The sequence below is a fragment of the Mus caroli genome, chromosome 6, assembly GCF_900094665.2.
Source record: "Mus caroli chromosome 6, CAROLI_EIJ_v1.1, whole genome shotgun sequence".
NCBI lineage: Eukaryota > Metazoa > Chordata > Mammalia > Rodentia > Muridae > Mus > Mus caroli.
The window spans coordinates 146853851-146860545 of NC_034575.1; the positions used below are offsets into that span (position 1 = coordinate 146853851).

Below are 6695 nucleotides of genomic sequence, written 5' to 3' on the forward strand. Positions count from 1 at the left end.
TGTTAAACATCTAATGCCTGGTTTTTTATACATCTTCGGCGCATAAATTTAAACTGTTTTAATTCTTTTTATTTAAGGCTTTCTTTACCATATACCAAAGCCCATCTCCAATGACACACGTGTAGCCATATAAAATTTTATTGTTGGGAGAGTTTTTATTTATCATAACGCTATTATGTAATTTTGTAAATGATTTATGAAGTAAAGTGTTGGTTTCCCCAGAGATAAGGTCATGTTAGTGACCCCATCTCAAGGGATAGTTTCTTATCCATTATTTTCGCTTAAGATCTTGGCCTAGGCTATCAGGAACATGTTGTAAATAAGAAAAGGAATAAAGAAAACAAAATAATATGCATTTACTTAGTTATTACTTATTTCTTTATCAACCATAAATGGTGCTTGATGTGGCATAAATGGGAGTGGCATAAATGAGCTCTGACTCAAGCTGCTGATCATTTGTGCCCTTCCCTCAGGCTTAAGCAGGCTAAACAAACCACTAGCGCTTGCCACAACCCAGGTGTAGTCTTGGCCTTGCTGCACTCCTACAGGAACTTAGAAGAATAGACTGCCCTCTGAGCTGGCTTTGCCACATAATCCAGCTGAAACAAAGGATGGGTTTTGTGGTTTTTCCCTTTATAAGCTGGAGCTGCAGAGTTAAACTTTGAGCCTTGATCAGAACCTTGTCTTGGCTTCATCCTTCTCTCCCACCCTGTCCTTTTCATTTCCAGCCCCCCACCCTACCCACTTTCAGGTAAACCCATTTCTCCATGGCCGCTGGACAGCTACAATCTTTCCATTTTATTTTTCTTTTTTTTATTCAGTAACCACTGACCTGCCTGAAAGAAGATGTTCTAGAGAGACAGTGTGTCTCTCAATCATCAGACTACTGAAACAATAGACCCAAAAGACATGGGAATTCTCCCAGCATTCTAATGCTGGGAGAAGGGAAGTTCCCAGCCAGAGAGATAACCTATCCCCCTGAAAAGAGATTTCACACAGTTCTAAGAATTCGCCAGAGCACTTTACAGGATGGTACTCAAACCTAGATAATGATGTACATATTGCTGATCCTCTAAACTTTGGTCTTACTTCAGGACTCTCGGGGAGGGGGCCAGGGTTTGCTAGATCTCTTTGTCTTTCTTCTTAATGTAGCCACACTGCTTTCTACCTTCTCTGCTTTATACTTTTAATTTGCCTTTTTAAATTGATTTATTGAGGATGGGTACCTGGACCTGACTTGGGGAACAAGATGTGACTCCACATGCCCCCAAGTTAGATACCAATAGGAGGCATAGTTTGGTAGAGAAATAATTGAATCAAGGAACAAGAGGCATGCACAATTAAGCATTCATGATGAAGGTGTGTTCTAGCTGATCACTGTCTTTGTCAACTCTTGAGGGAACAAGCTGGTTCTCCTGAGATAATTAATTCTGCTGTAGGGTAATGCCTCACAACCATGGATAATTGTCCCCACATGGATATAGCAGGCTCCCGAAGGCTCATGTTGCTTGGGGATAGTTTGAATCTCAGCTTATAAAGATGTTTATCAATCAGTACTGCTGTTCGTGGGGTCTAGATGACTCCAGACGAAGGGCAAAGGAAGCAACCAGAACCAGAAGGACAAGATTGAGTTATTTAGTCAGTGACCTTTGGCCTAGTGACTCACTCTGCCTGCTCTTATGGTGGGTTATTATGATTGGCCAGCAAAGCAGCAGTACCTTTTGAACTTATGGGTCGGCTAGTAACGCCACAGCTATTAATGTCACAGGTATTAACGTCACAGGGAATTGTAGCGACAACGTCAGGGCAGTTTCTGGTTTTTCTCAGAATTCAGTGTGGGGCAGGGTAGGGGAATTTTTCTGGGAACTGCTAATCTTGTTTTGGCAGCTGCAGGCTTAGTCTGGTCTTTTTGACAAAAAGACTGAAAGCTACTCATTATGAACCAGTCAGCAGCTGGACTACGCTCCTCCATAGTCTTCCCTTTGGGCCAGACTGAGGGCTATATGATCTCCCCCACAACAACTTGTGTAATTGTAAGTGGCTTTTGTGTGCTTGTGTAACTTTTATTCTTCTTATGTAATTGTCATCTCTGAGGCTTATTAACTGTCTGCTAATGTAGGCCTAGTCCTGGAAGCTTCTAGACTCTCTGTACAATCTTATCTAGGCCTAGAATGTTTTCAGCCTCTGTCTTAAGGTTTCCATGGCTATAAAGAGACACCATGACCAAGGTAACTCTTATAAGGGACACCATTTAACTGGGGCTGGCTTACAGTTTAGTCATAGCAAGAAGCATGACAACAGGCAGGCAGTCATGGTGCTGGAGGAGGAACTGAGAGTTCTGACTAAAAGTTTGATCTGAAGCCAGCAGAGGACTGCTTTTCAGGCAGCTAAAAGGAGAGTCTCAAAGCCCAGCCCCACAGTGACATACTTCCTCCAACAAGGTCACACCTCCTAATAGTGCCACTTCCTGAGCCAAGCATAGTCAAACCAACACAATCTCTGATACTTGCTGCTGAATAAGCTCACCTCTTCCTAGTTATTTCTGTTCTCTGGCTGGCTGGTCAGCTCAGCTGTTCTGATTCAAAACTCCTCTCCATTTGGACTGATTCAATCTGGGTTCTCTCAGTCTCTCCAGAACTGTTCTGCTTGGCCTCATACTAACTTTGGCAATCTGTTCTAAACTTGTGGCTCCTTCTCATTCTCTGGCTCGTTCCATCTTCACTTGTCTCTGTAGAACTGTCCTGGTAAAACTGCCTCCACTCTTCTCTCTGTGCAGTGTTCTCTAGCATTCCTTTCCTCTCTCTTCTCATGAGAGTTAGGCATAGCCTATTCTGTCAAATTTTTCTCTGATTCATCACTTTGTCTGCCACTCAATTAGACATTGCTTTCAAATATGGGTGCTTGCTTCTACCAATTAACTTTACCTTCATTGTTTGGGGTTAAAGGAGTGTACTAAGGGTGTGTCTGTATTCTAGCCAGAGGCATTAAATATATGTGCTAAAGCAGAACTAAATCACAACTAGAAATAGGGTTTTGGGGTTTTGTTTGTTTTGTTTTTTTCAGTAAATAACACAGTCTTGGGGTTCACACCCCAAGATAAATATCCTGCAACAAGCTTACTTTTTCTTTTTGGGCAGGTGAGGAATGACAAACATTTACATATCCTGCTAGCCTGGTGCTGCTGGCACAGCAATTAACAATTGAGAGCACAGGGGCACATCTTCATAGTTCCTCAATACAATATGTGTGGGGGTAGGTCACACCAACAGAAACTTGTCTTAAGTACTGCCATTTTGTTTTCAGACTCCATTTTACTCATAAGTGAAACTAAGTTCAAGTTCCCAGGCCCTAACTGGAGTTTTCCCAATAGCTGAACAGCTTCTATTACTCATCTCTTCTTTCCCTAAACATAATGACTCTTCCTAACAACAGCTTGCATTATTTATCTATTGTTCCCCTAAACATAATGACTGTTCCTAACCACAGAAGAACAAATGGATTTGATTGGTTGAACTGCTAAACTTACACTTTGTATTGGTTGACATAGATCAACCACATAAGGAAAGCTCCTATCCCTAAATCCTGATCAGTGCGAAAATGTAGCTATAACTTGGCACAGATATTTGTGGTGTCCAACCTTTAAAGGAAACATTCTGACTCAGGGTTGTAGTTCAGCACCGAGTCTGTTCTGTAGCCCTGATCAATCAGTAGGGGCTTGATTACAATAAATTTTTTTGTCATCTGCATTGACCTGGTATTTGAGTTGTGTTGGATCCAAGTGGACACTATAATAATATCTTCAGAATTACAGAATATGAAAACAAGACAAACGCACAAAAGTGATAAACAACTTATCAATAAATTGCAGACTTTTGTTCCATTAAATAGCATATATGTGTGATAATCCTGATGAATGAAAGAAATGACAAAAAAAAAAAAGATGGCTCAGTGGTTAAGATAATGACTGTTATTTTAGAGGACATGGGTTCAATTCCCAGAACCTATATAGCTGCTCACAACTATATATGTGCTCTTTTGGCCTTTAAGAATACACATGCAGCCAGGCATGGTGGCACACGCCTTTAATCCCAGCACTCGGGAGGTAGAGACAGGTGGATTTCTGAGTTTGAGGCCAGCCTGGTCTACAGAGTGAGTTCCAGGACAGCCAGGGCTACACAGAGAAACCCTGTTTCGAAAAACAAAAAACAAAACAAAACAAAAAACAAAAAAAACAACAATCTCCAGCACTCTATAAAACTGGGTGTAATGATATACATCTGTAACCCCAGTATTCTGGAAGTAGAGGCAGGAATGTCAGAAGTAAAAAATGATCCTTGGCTACATAGCAAGTTCAAGGCCAGCTTGGGTTATAAGAAACCATCTTTAATTTTTTTTTTTTTTTTTTTTAGTGAAAAACTGGTAAGGTAATTGTGATTTGAATGAGAAGTTTATATCCTAGCCTCCCTTAAAGTTAGCTCTCTCTGCTTTCTCCTTGCTGTTGAAGATGTCATTCAGCTTCCTGCTCTAGCCATCTTCTGTCATGCTTCCCCTGCCATTCTGGACTCTCCCTCAGGAATTGTAAGCCAGAAAATAAAATAATACTAATTTAAAAAACCCACAACTTTCTTCTGTAAGTTGTTTTTGGTTACCATATTTTGTCATAGCAATAGGAAAGTAATTAGTTTGGTAATGTTGGCTAACCTATACATAACCTATACATATCTTATTTTCAGTTAATAGAATTCACAGCACATCTAAATTGTGTCCAAAGGTAGGAGAGATTTGCCTTCATGAGGGTTGATGGGGGAGAAATGCAATGGCTGTGCTGAATGACTGATATATTCAGGGGAGGCTAAGGAAATACCAGGACTTACATTCATTCGATGGGGATGGTTGAGTTCTCAGGGATGAGAAATGACTAGGGTGGGGGTATTTTTGTTTGTTTGTTTTTGATGGTGGTGGGAACCCAGGTGCTCACACATGTTAGGGGTGTTTCAGATAGGACCTTGGTACAATACTCCTGACTGGCATGATAATCACTATGTAGTTTAGTCTAACCTCAAACTCCAATCTCTTCTACCTCTCTTATATGTGTACAAACACCCCAGGTGCCAACATTAGGAGGTAGTTTCCTGAGTTTTCATCTCAGGAAGACGTTCCTCCTTGCTGGCAGGATCAAAATCGAGTTTCTGTTTCCAGGCCCCAGGTCCCAACTCCTGTCCTGCTTATTCAGATGTTTCATGTTTGTCTGTTAACCAGTAAAGAATGTAAAGAAGGGAAGATGCTGCTATCCTGTTATCTAAACTGAGGCACACAAGTCATAAGTGTGCTGCCTTTCTTGACTTAATCGACTACATACTGCTTGCCCACTTCTTTATTCCTCTGTCACCCTAAATTCCAGGTCAGAGTCCAGGAGGTGACCTAGCTGCAAAGGCTGACTCAATGACCCTGAAATCAGGTGACCTGGATAAGGCCCAGTCATCAGTGTTAACCTCCTCATGTAACCCCTTGTGTCAAAATATGATTGGTCAATGCAACAGTCCTCCCATTATCAGAAAGTAGCATACCATTCATTCGAGGCAAAGGATAATACATTTGGGGCTGTTACTTGGTATAATGGTGGTGTTCTCCTTACAGGCTCTTAGAGATTTTAGTTATGAACAGCTGGGAAATCATTAAAAGGAAAGCACAGGGCCCTGGACTAAAGGTTTAGCTCTGGTAGAACTATATACCTAGCATGAAAGGACGAGAGGGTAAGTTATAAGTACAGATCTATCTATCTATCTATCTATCTATCTATCTATCTATCTATCTATCTATCTATCTATCTATCTATCTATCTATCTATCTACCTGTCGGTCTTTCTGTCTGTCTGTCTGTCTGTCTGTCTAAGGCAAGGTTTCTTGGTCTAGCCTTGACTGTCCTGGAACTGGCACTATAGACCAGGCTGACTTTGAACTCACAGAGATCTACCTGCCTCTGCCTCCTGAGGGTTTAAAGGCATATGCCACCACTGCCAGTCTCAGATTTTTAAAAATTCCTCCAGCCCTCCCAACCCCCCTTTTTTTGAGATAGGATCTCACTAGGTCTGGGACTTGCTATGTAGATCAGGTTGGCCCTTATCTTACAGAGCTTCACCTACCTATACTGGCTAAATTCTGGGGTTTGAAGCACATGTCACTACATCTGGAACTTTAAATTTTTCATTTTTAATTATGTGTGTCTGGGTATGTCTTCGTACATGAGTATGAAGTACCCAAGGAGGCCAGAGATCTCCTGGAGCTGGGATCACAGGAAATTGTGAACCACCCTGTATGGGTCTGAGAAGAGAACTCAGGTCCTAGGAAAGCACTATACATGTTCAACCACTGAGCATTTCTCTGGCCGCTAAATACAGATTTCTAAAGTTTTTATTACATGTATGTATTCTGGTGTGTGTGTGTGTGCTGGGGGTGATAATCAGAGGACAGTTCTTCTTTCCTTCTACCATGTAGGTCCTGAGAAACTCAGGTTGTTAGACTTGGCAGTGGGCCTGTACTCACTGAGCCACCTAGATAGGGTCCAGTTTTTGTTTCCCTTTCCTTCCCTCCCTTCCTCTTTCCCTTTCCCTTTTTCCCTTTTCTTTCTTTCTTTTTTTTTTTTTTTTGGTTTTTCGAGACAGGGTTTCTCTGTATAGCCTTGGCTGTCCTGGAACT

General features: G+C 41.5%; 1 protein-coding gene across 7 annotated transcripts in view; it reads left to right on the top strand.

The window, feature by feature from the left end:
* The first annotated feature begins 5572 nt into the window (after positions 1-5572).
* Positions 5573-6695, top strand: part of Etfbkmt (electron transfer flavoprotein subunit beta lysine methyltransferase) — a 12524-nt gene continuing 11401 nt past the window's right edge. For 5 of the 7 annotated variants that reach the window (XM_021165079.2, XM_021165078.2, XM_021165080.2 and 2 more), the window contains exon 1: positions 5576-5753. The gene's annotated coding sequence lies outside the window, so the exon portion shown is untranslated. Of the gene's footprint in view, positions 5754-6695 lie in introns of all 7 variants that reach the window. The other 2 variants (XM_029478857.1, XM_021165085.2) reach the window with 1 other exon arrangement.